General features: G+C 40.4%; 1 non-coding gene across 1 annotated transcript; it reads right to left on the bottom strand.

Moving 5' to 3' along the window:
• Nucleotides 1–3,698: 3,698 nt before the first annotated feature.
• On the bottom strand, nucleotides 3,699–3,817 carry LOC112061966 (5S ribosomal RNA). Its single transcript, XR_002890469.1, has one exon. It is a non-coding gene; the product is annotated as a 5S ribosomal RNA (ribosomal RNA).
• Nucleotides 3,818–16,984: the final 13,167 nt, after the last annotated feature.

Raw genomic sequence — 16,984 nt, 5'->3', positions numbered from 1 at the left:
CACCCTTAAATTCAATGTAGGGGTAACTGCCAAACTCAAGTTACACAGAATAAGAAGGAAGAAAAGTGGATTCATGACCCCAAAATGGGGCTCTGTTGCAGAAAAATAGAGTAATATAGATCAGAAGGATTAAATATATATATATGTATAGAATGTGAGAGCATATTCACAAAGAGGTGGAAAGCCTAAATACATCAATAATTAGAATTTGGAAATGTTATTTAAACAAATATAAATATTCCAAAATAGACACTATCCTGGATAGTTTCATGAGTGAGTTAATTTAGATGTTAGAGGAGCACAAAAAATTGCCTAAACATTTGCAGAAAAAACATATGTGATTAATACATTAATCGAAATACATTGTGGATGAATTAAATAGATATTGTTAAAATAAATTATTGAAATAAATGTTAGAAAAGCTACCTGAAATATGACATGTGAAGGTGCAATGCACTATCCATGGTAATCTTTTAATGGAAACGTCTCGGAGCAAAATTTGAAGACTGGAAACATCCTAAAAGCATTTTGATCATGGAAGCCACTAGAATGCAGGCAAGATAACCCCTGTTTGTGTTTGGGGAAGGACACCAACTCTAATTTAAAGATGATAGTAAACTAAGGAAGGTATTTTTAAAATTTATTTTTATTTAAAACAATTTTTCTTCCAGTTTTATTGAGATATAATTGACATATGGCCCTGTATAAGTTTAAGGTGTACAGCATAATGATTTGACTTACATACATCATGAAATGATCACCACAATAAGTTTAGTGAACATCCATAATATCATATAGGTACAAAATAAGGAAACTGAAAAAATAGTTTTTCTTGTGATGAGAACTCAGAATTTATTCTCTTAAAAACTTTCATATAGGGCTTCCCCGGTGGTGCAGTGGTTGAGAATCTGCCTGCCAATGCAGGGGACACGGGTTCGAGCCCTGGTCTGGGACGATCCCACATGCCACGGAGCAACTAGGCCCATGGGCCACAACTACTGAGCCTACGCGTCTGGAGCCTGTGCTCCGCGACGAGAGAGGCCGCGATAGTGAGTGGCCCGCGCACCGCGATGAAGAGTGGCCCCTGCTTGCAGCAACTAGAGAAAGCTCTTGCACAGAAAGAAAGACCCAACACAGCCAAAAATAAATTAATTAACTAATAAAAAAACTTTCATATATAACATATAATAGTGTTACCTTCATCTTGTTGTACATTTACATCCCTAGTACTTATTTATCTTATAACTGGCTATATATAGCTTGCAAATAATGCTGCTATGTACATAGGGGTGCATATTTCTTTTCTAATTAGTATTTTCATTTTCTTCAGATAAATTCCCATGAGTAGAATTGCTGGATCATATGGTAGTTCTATTTTTAGTTTTTGCAGAATCTCCATACTATTTTCCATAGTAGTTACACCAATTTACATTCCCCCCAACAACGCATGAGGATTCCCTTTCTCCACATCCTTGCCAACACCTGTTATTTGTTGTCTTTTGATGATGGTCATTCTGACAGGAGTGATATCTCATGGTGGTTTTGATTTTCATTTCCCTCATGGTTAGTGATGTTGAGCATCTTTTCATGTACCTGTTGGCTGTTGGTATGTCTTCCCTGGAGAAATGTCTATTCAGATCCTCTGCCCAATTTTTAATCCGATTGTTTGGGGGGAGGGGTTGACATATATTTTCATTATTGTTTATTGTTCTTTGTATATTTTGCATATTTTGATGATTAATGCCTTATCGAATATTTGCAAATATCTTCTCCCATTCAGTAGGAGGACATTTCATTTTGTTAATAGTTTCCTTTGCAGTGCAAAAGCTCTTTAGTTTGATGTAGTCCCATTTATTTATTTTTGCTTTTGTTTCCCTTGCCTGAGAAGACATCCAAAAAATTAACAAAGACTGATGCCAAAAAAAAGCACTGCCTATGTTTTCTCCTAGCAGTTTTATGTTTTCAAGTCTTATATGTAAGTCTTAATCCACTGGAATTCATTTGTGTGCATGGTGTGAGAGAGTAGCCCAGTTTGATTCTTTTGCATGTAACTCCAGTCTCCCCAACACTATTTGTTGAAGAGACTGTCTTTTCCCTATTGTATATTATTGCTGCCTTTGTCACAGCATAATTGCCCCTAGGTGTGTTTCATATCTGGGCTCTGTATTCTGTTCCATTGAGCTATGTGTCTGTTTTTGTACGGCTCTATAGTATAGTTTGAAATCAGCAGCAGTTTATTCTCTGACCCCAAGTAAACCTTGGAGGAATGGACATTTGCCTGAAGGTCCTTGTCAGCTCCTTCTCATTTAACCCAGTGCTGGGTACCATCAAAGGGTCTTACAGACTCAGCTCCTCATCTTCAATTGGGTTTACTCCCGGTGGCAATGGAAGAATTCAGTACGATAAGGCAGGCAAAGTTTCTAAAGGTAATTAGCACACAGTAAATCTCAATAAAGCATAGTTATTGCCCTTCACTTCCCTCATCTTCCAGTTACAAATACTTTCCCTTTTAATCCACCCCACACTTAACGTGTCAAGACATGAGGCCATAATTTGAGCAGCCAGTTCATTCTGTACAACATATCCAAGAAAGAGATGTCACTAAGGGAAAGAAATAAGTGACCTCAATAAATGACAAAGATGGATGTATCTTCCAAGTGCTAAGCCCTCACCTGGGGAGCAGCCCACAAACTCCAAAGAGCAGTCCATCAACAGGGTTGTCAGACCCAATCAGAGAATGCAGGCACTTTCATTCTGCTAGATACTTACGTCTCTGGCTTGTGGTTTGTGTCTTCTTATTTGAACCTATGTTTCTCTATTTGCCTCAGTAGGAAAATCCCTCTCAAATGCTTTTTTCATCACTCAGAGCACCTGTCACATAAAACTAAGAGACAGTCCCTGCATTTCTCTTTCCATCAAATTGAAAATGGAAATTAAAAATGAAGGAATGGCGTGTTTACTCTTTGTTTTCAACTGCTTCACAGAGATACTATTGTGGGACATAAAATTATGTTTTATTAATATTTTGGCTATCTTTTATTTTATGATGTTAATTTTGAATGTCTTGCTTCTAATATTGTATCATGTTACTTAAATACATTTCTGAAGTGTGAAGTATCCATTTATATGTTACTATTTAGTTTTTTTATGATAATATTTAATGGATAGTTTAATAATAGGAGATTAAAAAGTTAAGCTGGCTTTTCATAAATATTTAAGAGGTTTGCACTTTTTCAAACTTCTTTAATTGAAAAAAAAATCAGCCTATAAATTTCTATGAAAATCCATTTTTCACTCCAGTTAAATTTGCAAAAATTATGAGTTTAATGTGTTTATTTGTGCTAATTGGCATTTTTAAAAATTTTATTTATTTTATTTTTGGCTGCGTTGGGTCTTTGCTGCTGCATGTGGGATTTTCTCTGGTTGCAGCGAATGCGGGCTACTCCTTGCTGCAGTGAGACTTATCAATGCAGTGGCTTCTCTTGATGTGGAGCACGGGTTCTAGGCACACGGGCTTCAGTAGTGGTGGCACACGAGCTCAGTAGTTGTGGCTCATGGGCTCTAGAGTGCAGTCAGTAGTTGTGGTGCACAGGCTTAGCTGCTCTGTGTCATGTGGGATCTTCCAGGACCAGGTCTTGAACCCATGTCCCCTGCATTGGCAGGTGGATTCTTAACCACTGTTCCACCAGGGAAGCCCAAGCCTACAGCACCCGGTATTCCCAGGTGGTCTCCCATCCAAGTACTAACCAGGCTCGACCCTGCTTAGCTTCTGAGATCAGACGAGATCGGGCGCATTCAAAATGGTATGGCCATAGACTAATTTGCATCTTTATTCAAACTTCCCCTTGTTTTCTGCGAAAAAAAAAAAGACTTTCAAAACTTCAAGAATCAGAAGATGACAAAAATTTTAAAGATAGGTTACTCGAATAAATTTTTCTAGTAGGCAGTACTTGCTAACATCTGTGTGCTTTGGATATGGCAGACAGTGTGACAATCACTTATTTATACTATTCCATTAAGTCTGTGGGATGGGTAGCAGCATTCTTGTATTCTCAATGTCATTTATGAGGTAAGGAAACAGAGCACTGCAAAGAAAATAATTTTCCTAATCATTCAGTTGGTATTAAGGTAACTCAATGTATAGAATATGGCTTCAATGCCTTTGCAATGTACTATCTTGTTAGCATGCAGATATCAACTCACACATTCTCAAAATTCATGGAAAACCAAGTGGAAAATATTGAGGAACCTCAGAATGTAATAATGAAATTACATGTAAATGGTCTTCTATCTGGATGTTTTTGCTTTTACACTGTACCTGGCATCCCTGTATAACAAACACACTAAGGCACAGAGGATGTGTGTTACCTGCCCAAGGGTGCCCAGCTTCTCAGCAGCAGAGCGTGTTACCACAAGTGCAGCTTTCACAGAAACTGGGGAAAATCGAAACTGCTCCAAATCCTATTTGGTTTATGCCTTTTCTGCCAGGAGACTGATTGTCACACTAGAAATGAAAGACAGTTATAGGAAAAAGGAATTCTCAGCTGAGATAGGGGAGAAGTTTAAGGAAACATCGTTCTTGAGATGCATTTCTGCCCCAAGGCCCTGGAGATGACCTCACCTCTCCAGACACGGAGAAAACATGTGGCCCGGATGGTCAGGGTGGGGCTGGCAATGTTTCAGGAAGAGTAAAGAGCTGGAAAACAGGAGAAATGAAAGGAACAGGCACATCGATTAAACAGATCACAGGAAGCATGGCTTGTTTGACTCTGGAAAAGGCAGTGGTGACAACCAACATGCATCAGAATCAAGCAAAAGCAAATCAACGCTCCTTTGCCTGGGATTTCCCCTGGGCAACTAAGTGGGGGGTTGTCCTTCATCACCTGCGTACCCTGGCCCAGACACTGTGCTGAATGCTGTGTGCTAAAGTCACTAACTACACAGACTTCAAAGCTGGATCTCACCCCTTTCCCTTTGCCTCTTCTGGACCCCAGTCAGGGAGTCAGAACGGGCCCACATTTTTATTGGAATGCTGGTGTTAAATTTATGAACGCAGCACAGTAGCATCACTTCCTATCAGCATTTTATAGATGAGAAAAGTGAGGCTCAGAAAACACCTCCCTCTGCTAGAGCAGGAATGGGGGTCAGGGTGGATGTCTTCCTCTGAGTACAGAGCCTGTAAGCAAGGTGTGTGGTGGAAGTTCCAGGTAGATTGGAGGAAAGTGCAAGAGCTTGTGTCACTGCATTTAAGCAAGAAGTTGGCAATGTAGTTTACTCTGTTTTGTGATTTTTTTTTTTTAAGGGCAAGGAGAAATGTGAGCTGGGTGAGAGCACAGAGAGGAGGATTTATAAGAGTTGGATACTCTAACGTGAAAGCCAGTGTAAACCACTGTCCACTTCTCCACAGAAGCGGTTCTCAAACTCACCTGGAAGGCTTGTTAGCACACAGAGTCATGGGCATTAACTCCAGAGACCCTTGCTGGCTAGGTCTGGTGTGGAGCCTGAGAATCTGCATATCTCACAAGCACATGCCAATGCTGTTGGTCCAACAACACCTTGAGAATCACTGCCCTGCAGGACATGTATGTGCTTTGCCACGTCCTACATGACATTCTGATGGGAACGGAGCTTTTGAAAGTTCACTATTCAGATTCATGATAAAAGGTTTTTATAAAAGCATATTCTTCCAAACACAGGAAATATGATCCAGTCATAAACAAGGTAAAGAAGTAGATATAAATATAGAGTCCTGACCTTACATATATATGTTTTCTAATTGCCATTTTATTTTTGTTCTTGTCATCATGCTCAAAATGCTTTGCTGAAAAATGTTGCTCAGACACAGAAGATAAGAATTATTTTGTTAACAGTTTTGTATGACTGTCAAAACAGGTAATACTATACTTTGGCTTAGTGTAATGTCCAGAATGAAAAAGAAACTTGGAGCTTGGAAGTATGCTTTGGGGGAGGGCTGATCACATTTACAGTTAACACTAAAATACGTTTGTTTGTGTCTGTCTGTGTGAGGAAAGAGGAAAATATAACATTCCAGAATCAGATTTCTAATACTTTAGAACATAAGAGGGCAAGGTGGGAGAAAAGGAGACAGAACCAGACTTACTGAAGGATTATGTAAAGAATCAAAATTTAATTTTACAAGCACCTAGAGGGGTGGGATAGGGAGGATGGGAGGGAGATGCAAAAGGGAGGAGATATGGGGATATATGTATATGTATAGCTGATTCACTTTGTTAAAAAGCAGAAACTTTATTCACCCTTTTGCTCTACTGCCTTCTGTCATTTTTCAGGCAACTTCAGAATTCCGTCTTCTCAAAACTTTTTATCATTTTGAGCAAAGAACTGTTCCAGGTGCCTTTTACAGTCTTCCAGGGAATTAAAATTTTTTTCCATTAAGAGAAATTTGTAAAGACCATAATAAATGGAAATCCAAAGGTGCGATGTCTGAATACAGCGGTTTACAGTTAACACTAAAATACGTTTGTTTGTGTCTGTCTGTGTGAGGAAAGAGGAAAATATAACATTCCAGAATCAGATTTCTAATACTTTAGAACATAAGAGGACAAGGTGGGAGAAAAGGAGACAGAACCAGACTTACTGAAGGATTATGTAAAGAATCAAAATTCAATTTTACAAGCACCTAGAGGGGTGGGATAGGGAGGATGGGAGGGAGATGCAAAAGGGAGGAGATATGGGGATATATGTATATGTATAGCTGATTCACTTTGTTAGAAAGCAGAAACTTTATTCACCCTTTTGCTCTACTACCTTCTGTCATTTTTCAGGCAACTTCAGAATTCCTTCTTCTCAAAACTTTTTATCATTTTGAGCAAAGAACTGTTCCAGGTGCCTTTTACAGTCATTTATAGTTAACACTAAAATACGTTTGTGTCTGTCTGTGTGAGGAAAGAGGAAAATATAACATTCCAGAATCAGATTTCTAATACTTTAGAACATAAGAGGGCAAGGTGGGAGAAAAGGAGACAGAACCAGACTTACTGAAGGATTATGTAAAGAATCAAAATTTAATTTTACAAGCACCTAGAGGGGTGGGATAGGGAGGATGGGAGGGAGATGCAAAAGGGAGGAGATATGGGGATATATGTATATGTATAGCTGATTCACTTTGTTAGAAAGCAGAAACTTTATTCACCCTTTTGCTCTACTACCTTCTGTCATTTTTCAGGCAACTTCAGAATTCCTTCTTCTCAAAACTTTTTATCATTTTGAGCAAAGAACTGTTCCAGGTGCCTTTTACAGTCTTCCAGGGAATTAAAATTTTTTTCCATTAAGAGAAATTTGTAAAGACCAAAATAAATGGAAATCCAAAGGTGCGATGTCTGAATACAGCGGGTGAATCAGAACTTCCCAGCCAAGCTCTAACAGTTTTTGCCTGGTCATCAAAGAAACATGCAGTCTTGTGTTATCCTGATGGAAGATTGTGCGTTTTCTGTAGACTAATTCTGGACGCTTTTTGTCGAGTGCTACTTTCAGTTGGTCTAATTGGAAGCAGTTGTTGTTGGAATTAATCGTTTGGTTTTCTGGAAGGAGCTCATAATAGAGGACTTTCTTCCAATCCCACCATGTACACAACATCACCTTCTTTAGATGAAGACCGGCTTTTGGTGTGGTTGGTTCATTTCACTTGCCCCACAATCTCTTCCATTCCACATTATTGTACAGTATCCACTTTTCATCACCTGTCACAATTTGTTTTTAAAAGTGGAATGTTTTCATTATGTTTAAGTAGAGAATCACATGCGGAAATACAGTCAAGAAGGGTTTTTTCACTTCACTTACGTGGAACCCAAACACCAAAGCGATGAACATAACCAGTCTGGTGCAAATGATTTTCATTGCTTGATTTGGATATTTTGAGTATATCGGCTATCTCCCGTGTGGTATAACGTTGATTGTTCTCCATGTCTCAATTTGTTCGCTATCAACTTCAACTGGTCTACGCGACCATGGAGCATCGTCCAGCGAGAAATCTCCAGCACGAAACTTTGCAAAGCACTTTTGATACATTCGATCAGTCGCAGCACCTTCTCCAAACACTGCACAAATCTTTTCTTACATTTCAGTTGTGTTTTTACCTTTCTTGAAATAGTAAAGCATAATATGCCTAAAATGTTGCTTTTTTTCTTCCATCTTCAATATTAAAATGTCTACACAAAAATTCACCAACTTTGATAAGTTTTTTTTAATGCATGCTAATATGACAGCTGTCACAATACAATGTTAACAAGATTATTTCAAACGAAGTAAAAGACAACTAAGTGCTACTAGAGCAATCTTACCAAAAAAAAAAAACCGAATGAACTTTTTGGCCAACCCAATACCAAGGCTAATAGAAGCTCCTTGGAAGCCAGGCAGATAGCCCCAGCAGGTATAGAGTGAACTCGGGCATTTCCAGCTGTGAATCTGAGTTCCTTCTATGATAGAAGGAAGGCATCGAACCACAGAACTTTTGTAGTGTGGTCAATGAGGTGACATATGCAAAGGGCTTAGTGAACTGCCTGGAACATAGTGATTCTCCATGAAGGTTAACTCAAGTACTCAAGTAATAATAATAACAATAATAATATACAATATCTAGTCATAGCCTCACAAATCATGACATGGGAGTTTCCATCAGCACACTGAAAGAATTTCCAGCCTCCAAGAGTCAATTCATCAACAGGTAGTGATGCTAACTACATCAGAATTCCTGGGACTTCCTGGCGGTCCAGTGGTTAAGACTCTACGCTTCCAATGCAAGGGACACAAGTTCGATCCCTAGTGGGGGAACTAAGATCTCACATGCTGTGCAGAGTGACCAAAAAAAAAAAAAAAAAGAATTCATATCTACTTATTTGTCCTGGGGAGGTTTATATCCTTTATATCACAGAAGTACTGAAATTCTTTATTCTTCTCCATAATGCCTTTCTCTTCGCGACATTCAGTGTTTCTCACACTCCTTCCACTAGCACTGCACCTGCCCACCCTTTAATTACCTATCTCTTATTCACTCTTTAGGTTTCATCCTAAACATCATGTTTTAGGACTTCCTAAAGACCTAAATTACCCTAGGGTGCCTTTCTAAGTGACCTCTCACTCCCTACTTCCCGGGATGTAGTGGAGACCTCCCATGTTGGTCTGTATGGCTTGGTGAAGGGGGTTACCCTGTGTGATCCCCTCCTGTTCCTCCAGACCCACCTCATGCCTGTACATGATGTGCACCCCATGTACTTGTGTTGAGGTGAATTGAATTTGATAACTCAGGTTGAGGTACCACTGGTTAAAGTGTTATTCATTCTTCAGAGTCTTGCTCAGATTTTATCCTTCCTTCACAGACTTTCCAGAACATATTTCACTGCTCCATCTTTGTGGTCCTATGTATCCTTTCCTGCCCTAAAACCACCTATTTAAGTGCCTGTCCACCCACTAGGCTGGGCAACAAGAGGGCATGTACTTATCTCTACACTGCAGTGAGGAAGCTAAGAGGGGCTAAATTGTAATTATAACTTAATTTAAGTTATAATTCAATGAGACATTTTCTCAGAGAACTAGAGGAAAAGGGGGAGGAGTCTACTTAGAGTACTGCTCAAAGAAGGAGCACTCTATTAAGCTTGTAATTCAGAAAATGAGAAAAAGGGCAACTGAACAAAACATGAATACAGAAGTGATTAAAAGTGGGGGGAACCTGGAGAGGGAGCTGGTGTTTGTGAGGGTCCCAACCTCAGGAGGATAAATCTGCAGGTAAAGTCCTTGTGGAATTTCCAGTCACCATCGTGGGCTAGAGTTTCAGCACTTGATTAGAGCAATAGTTGGGAAGCTTGGAAACTTTACCGGCCTTCCAAAACACAATTCATAACTTTAATTTTTTTTTGTATGTTCCATCTGTTTCTGTGTTTGCAAATAGCAATAAAAAGAGGTGCTTTTCTATGGAGAAAGTGGACTGAATCCCAAGGATCCAAGGAAAGAAACTCAGGGAAGGACACCTAGACTCACACTCTGAGCTTCACAGTGACCCAGATTGAATACAGAATCCCTCTATGTCCCTTCACTGTTTCTATATTTGCTTCTTGTTTCCACATGGTCATTATAATCTTCCAAGATGACTGTTATTATTAGTGTGATGTCAAGACTTATTACAGATTTATAGTGAGAAAGACAATGTGGCATTTTTATAATGAGAAACAAAGAGATTAATGGAATAGAATAGAGAGAGAGTCCATATGTAAACTCACATGTATGGACAGTTGAGCTTTGATAAATGTCCAAAGCCAATTCAGTGAAGAAAATATGGTGTTTACAACAAGAAGGAAGAGGAAGGGAGAAGGAACACACACACACACATAGTAGGTATTCCTGTTAGGTGTGTGGGTATGCACACCACTGGTGATACAGCCCTCTTCAGCCCTCTGACCGAAGACAGTCAGAACAGAATCTCCACTCAGGTCCAGTGTCTAGGATTCTAGGCTCACCTACAATTAACAGTTCAAAGTTTAGAAATCAGCATGCCAGAATCATGACCATATCAGTAAAACTTCCTTTCTGCTGCTTCTTGCTGCCAAGCTAATTAAATTTCTCATGGTGTCAGTTTATGTATGTGATGAAGAGATAACTCAGATTCAAATTAGAAAAAAAAGAAATCTGTCATTTATGAGAACTGCACTTCAGGGAAGGAAGGGAATGCAAAGATCTCTCTGTGGGGACAAAGGAGGCTTGTCTCCGGGGGCAGGGAGCCCAGTGAAGGGGAAGGGGGTGGGGACCTTGACTCTGGACAAGCAGGAGACAGACATCAGCCATGAAGCTGGCAAACTTCAATAAATGCCATTTGGATGGCATGCTGTTAACGTCTGGACACGGAGGGACTGAACTCCTAGTCAGGTCAACGGCCGCTGATGCCGGCATCTTTCCGTGTGTTTCCCAGTGATTCTGAGTCAAGAGCAAACATAGCTGGCAGACTGTGTAAGGGTTCTCCTGTATTTTACTCCTCTCTCCAATCAGTCCGTCGGTCAATAAATATGTATGAAGCTACCACAAGGCGCATTACCTGATTGAGGTGCTGGGATTTTCAAAGGGTTTCAGAACACTGTTCTAGTTCTTAAGAATATTAAAATTCAAGGAAAAGGAAAGAGTTATAAATAAACATACTGCATCTTTAGCAATAATCATTTGCAACCTCAAATATGGAAGGAACTTTCATGGTCATATAAGCCAAAGCAATTTTCAAAATGCGTAGCTGGTGAAGCACTCACCCACGGCGTATGCAAAGGGACACTTCTTCTGTTAGAGAAGAAAAGAAGAGACTATCTACTTCTGGTGCTTTCTTTTGATGTGGTCCTTTAGGTGCATATTTATGCACTTTGCAATCATTATACTATTTTGTTGCAGGGAGACACACACACACGAGATAGATGCTCAAATCTGTGAAAAGGTATGCTTCATTTTTAAAGTTTGAAGGCCACATATATACTTTTACCTTCATTAGTACTTTCAATATCGTAGATTACAGCTTTAAACAATCACCGTACACACTATGATTTAAAAAAGGTTCCGGTGACCGAGGTATGATTATTTCTGACCTTTAAGGAGCCTTGTCATGAAGATGTCACATTTGAAAACTCTCCATGATGCATACCAGTTTCCAGGAAAATTACGCTTTTCTACAAATTTCCGCTTTCTTCTATGATAGTCTCCTTTCCAAGGGGAGATGAATTTCATCTGATAGAGATTTAGGGAACTCGAACCACTTCTGGATGATCAATTTGTTCTACCCTAAGTGGCTCGTACATGTTATTAATGGTCTGTTCTATAGTCTTATTTATGGTGAAGCCATAATTTGATCTCCCTCTCTATCGGCCACAGTCCTCATTGTTATTACTAGTATTATCACACAAGTGGTCAGCATAGCACCTCAAGCATGACCAAGCACTCACTATGGTGACTATTGTTACTAATGTCGAAACATCGTTTATAAGCAGTGGACCATTGTTCTGCGTTTGTTAAAACTAACAGGTCATTTTGTCATTCCTAGAAATTTTATAATACCGTTTCTTTACGGCTTTCAAGTATTCATAAAGTCTATTCACAATTCTTTAATGCCACCTGGATTATTCTTTTTAAAAAATCCCACTAAGAGATGCATCTTTTTTTTAAGATTTTTTTGTTTATTGAAAGCTCGTTATGTATACCATCCTGTTTAACTCTCATGACAAGCCAAAAACATAGGGATTATTTTCATCTCCATTTTACAGACAGACATTGAGGCCCAGGATTTCATTTATCTTTCCTGAAGTTATAGGTGGTAGAGCCAGGATTTGGATTCATCAAATCTGGGTGCAGGGCTCATACTCTTTTTAAAACATTTTTATTGGAGTCGAGTTGATTTACAATGCTATGCTAGTTTCAGGCACACAGCAAAGTGAATCAGCCATACACGTACATACATCCACTCCCCTTTATATTCTTCTCACATACAGGTCACCCTGCACCACACAGCAGGTCCTTATTAGTCATTATTCTATACATAGTAGTGCGTATATGTGTCAATCTTTAAAAAAATATTCCTAATGTGAGCGAGTCTAGCATCTCGATGTTACATTTTTGAGGGACCTCCGATTTCTCTCTACGTTTCATCTTTTGCGTCATCATAATGACAGTTTTGGGTGCTTCCTACCTCTGAAAGTTGTTTTCTTTCACAGTTTTCTTTTCTATAGTAAAGATTATCTTCAGTAACAGGGTTTTTTTTTTTTTTTTGGCACTCACTTTCCCTAAAATTTAAGGTGTGTGTTGGATCGTACTTGGCCTGAACCATCTTGAGTACTAAGGTAATTTGATCTCTTTTTCCCAATGATTTTTCCCTCATTTTTTAAAGCCACTAAGTGCTTTTTTAAAAGACACATTAGACGTGCTCAGGTCTTTAAGAATTTTTTTTTTCCAGCTATCTATTAATTTTGCTGTTTCTGCTCCTGCTTTCAGCTGAATTTCTGTGACTTCTCTCGGCTAGGAATGATCTTGTGGTAATCTTAGCCTAAATTTATAATTTTAATGTTTTTCATTGTTTTAGAAACACTTTTTTGACAAAGTGATAATTTTGCAAATATTATACAGCAAATAGAATACTCTCTCTTTAGCACAAATGTGCTAGTATTCTGTCTCTGCATCATAAAATTTACTGGCTCCTCAAGCCCCTGAAGACCCCTCAACGTGGCCACTTTTTTTCTACTTCTAGCCTCATCCTTACCATGCACTTCTCCTTATATGCACATCAGACCCACTGAATTTCTATGCCGAACACTTTATCTGCAGAGAATTATTTAATCTTCACAAAAATATTTTCAATTAGCCATCCTTTCCCTATGTTATACATGAAGATATTAAAAATCAACACTTTATATTCTTTTCCAAATGTCACAAAACTGCTGAGATTTCTTCAGCATCTGCTGGGTCTTCTCAAGTTTAATTATTTTCACATAAATTACATAGGCAAGAAAAGCCAGAACTGGGCAAGCCTTCCAGAATGGTGGTGTAAGGACTTACAGAAATCTGTTCCTATAAAAGCAATGAAAATTGTCAGAAAGCATAAAAATTAACTTTATTCAGCACTCTCAGAATTAGCCACTGGCCCGAAACAATCTGAAGGGCCTTCACTTCGGGAAAACCACATCACCTGGGTAAGAACAGCAGGGGCGCAGCTCTGCAGCTCCAGCTCCTTCCACACCCTCCTCAAAGTCATGGCAGTCGTGACAAACAGCAGCCTTGAAATCTCTCCAGGGCAAGACCTAGGGGTCCTCATAAAACCCATCAGCAGGGGCTTCCCTGGTGGCGCAGTGGTTGAGAGTCTGCCTGCTAATGCAGGGGACACGGGTTCGAGCCCAGGTCTGGGAGGATCCCACATGCCACGGAGCAACTAGGCCCGTGAGCCACAACTACTGAGCCTTCGCTCTAGAGCCCGTGAGCCACAACCACTGAGCCTGCGCGTCTGGAGCCTGTGCTCCACAACGAGAGGCCGTGACAGTGAGAGGCCCGTGCACCGCGATGAAGAGTGGCCCCCGCTTGCCACAACTAGAGAAAGCCCTCGCACGGAGACGAAGACCCAACGCAGCCAAAATAAATAAATTAATTAATAAAACCCATCAGCAGAGCCTTGTCAATATCACAACTCTGGGGAAAAGCCTTATTTACAGGGCATTTAACCTTACTTTTAACCTTGTATCCTTGTTTGCAACTGGTATCTCAGGTTAAAAAAGGATAAACTGTTGTTAACGGTTTAAACGATGATTTAACCTTATTTAACCTGTGATACCAGTTGCAAACAAAGGCCTAGCCACAATTAAAAAAAAAAAAAATCTGAGGGCTTCCCTGGTGGCGCAGTGGCTGAGAGTCTGCCTGCCGATGCAGGGGACACGGGTTCTTGCCCCGGTCCGGGAAGATCCCACGTGCCTCGGAGCAGCTGGGCCCGTGAGCCATATCTGCAGAGAATTATTTAATCTTCACAAAAATATTTTCAATTAGCCATCCTTTCCCTATGTTATACATGAAGATATTAAAAATCAACACTTTATATTCTTTTCCAAATGTCACAAAACTGCTGAGATTTCTTCAGCATCTGCTGGGTCTTCTCAAGTTTAATTATTTTCACATAAATTACATAGGCAAGAAAAGCCAGAACTGGGCAAGCCTTCCAGAATGGTGGTGTAAGGACTTACAGAAATCTGTTCCTATAAAAGCAATGAAAATTGTCAGAAAGCATAAAAATTAACTTTATTCAGCACTCTCAGAATTAGCCACTGGCCCGAAACAATCTGAAGGGCCTTCACTTCGGGAAAACCACATCACCTGGGTAAGAACAGCAGGGGCGCAGCTCTGCAGCTCCAGCTCCTTCCACACCCTCCTCAAAGTCATGGCAGTCGTGACAAACAGCAGCCTTGAAATCTCTCCAGGGCAAGACCTAGGGGTCCTCATAAAACCCATCAGCAGGGGCTTCCCTGGTGGCGCAGTGGTTGAGAGTCTGCCTGCTAATGCAGGGGACACGGGTTCGAGCCCAGGTCTGGGAGGATCCCACATGCCACGGAGCAACTAGGCCCGTGAGCCACAACTACTGAGCCTTCGCTCTAGAGCCCGTGAGCCACAACCACTGAGCCTGCGCGTCTGGAGCCTGTGCTCCACAACGAGAGGCCGTGACAGTGAGAGGCCCGTGCACCGCGATGAAGAGTGGCCCCCGCTTGCCACAACTAGAGAAAGCCCTCGCACGGAGACGAAGACCCAACGCAGCCAAAATAAATAAATTAATTAATAAAACCCATCAGCAGAGCCTTGTCAATATCACAACTCTGGGGAAAAGCCTTATTTACAGGGCATTTAACCTTACTTTTAACCTTGTATCCTTGTTTGCAACTGGTATCTCAGGTTAAAAAAGGATAAACTGTTGTTAACGGTTTAAACGATGATTTAACCTTATTTAACCTGTGATACCAGTTGCAAACAAAGGCCTAGCCACAATTTTAAAAAAAAAAATCTGAGGGCTTCCCTGGTGGCGCAGTGGCTGAGAGTCTGCCTGCCGATGCAGGGGACACGGGTTCTTGCCCCGGTCCGGGAAGATCCCACGTGCCTCGGAGCAGCTGGGCCCGTGAGCCGTGGCCGCTGGGCCTGCGCGTCCGGAGCCTGTGCTCCGCAACGGGAGAGACCACAACAGTGAGAGGCCCGCGTGCCGCAAAAAAACAAAAACACATCTGGGAAATGATATATCCACAGAGGGCTGTAGACAGTTCTGACATATTGTAGGGGATTTAGAAGGCCCTGAGCAGGACAGTGGGCACAGGTAAGACTGACCGAGGGGCCCTGGCCTCCCACCTGTCTGATTATGGTCTTTTGCAAGCAAAGAAAAATGAGGTGAAGTTGTACGGTGAATGTCTAAGGTGCATCCTGACACATCCTTAGATCCTCATGGCAATGGGTGGAAAACGTATTGCTTTAAGACATTTAAGGAAATCTCTGCCCATTTATTAGCTGACCACCAAGCTAACTGACTCAGTGACCACACACAACAGGGAAATAGACTGGAGAGTTAGTCCACAGAGAAATTAAGGCATTCTCAGAAAAACAAATAAAAAAATAAACCCAAGAGAGCTTTCTCCAATAAACCTGCCCTACAAGAAATAGTCATCAACTGATGAATGGATAAACAAAAGTGGCAGATCCACACAGTGGAACATTATTTGTTCATAAAAAGGAATTCAACACTGGTACATGCTACAAATTGAACTTGGAAAACACTGCTAGGTGAAGAAGCTAGATACAAAAGTACATATATTGTATGATTCCATTTATATGAAGTATCCAGAAGAGGTACATCTACAGAGACAGAAAGCTCAGTACTTCCTGAGGGGTGAAGTTGGCAGGGAAAGAGAGTGACTACAAAATGGCTCTGCTTTGCTTATTTGGTTGATGAACATGTCCTAAAAATAGGCCGCAGTGTTGGTTGGATAACTCTGTGGATACAGTAAAACCAAGAAATTGCATACTTTCAGTGGGTGAATTTTTTTTTTAATGTATATAACAAAATATATATTTTTTAACATTTTTATTGGAGTATAAGTGCTTTACAATGGTGTGTTAGTTTCTGCGTTATAACAAAGTGAATCAGTTATACATACACATATATCCCCATATCTCTTCCCTCTTGCGTCTCCCTCCCACCCTCCCTATCCCACCCCTCTAGGTGGTCACAAAGCACCGAGCTGATCTCCCTGTGCTATGCAACTGCTTCCCACTAGCTATCTGTTTTACATTTGGTAGTGTATATATGTCCATGCCACTCTCTCACTTTGTCACATCTTCCCCTTCCCACTCCCCCTGTCCCCAAGTCCACTCTGTAGTAGGTCTCCATCTTTATTCCCATCTTGACCCTAGGTTCTTCATGAACTTTTTTTTTTTTTTTAGATTCCATATATATGTGTTAGCATATGGTATTTGT

Source organism: Physeter macrocephalus, chromosome 5, assembly GCF_002837175.3.
Source record: "Physeter macrocephalus isolate SW-GA chromosome 5, ASM283717v5, whole genome shotgun sequence".
Taxonomy (NCBI): domain Eukaryota; kingdom Metazoa; phylum Chordata; class Mammalia; order Artiodactyla; family Physeteridae; genus Physeter; species Physeter macrocephalus.
Note: the sequence above shows the minus strand (reverse complement) of the source record. Positions and strands in the feature narration are given on the sequence as shown.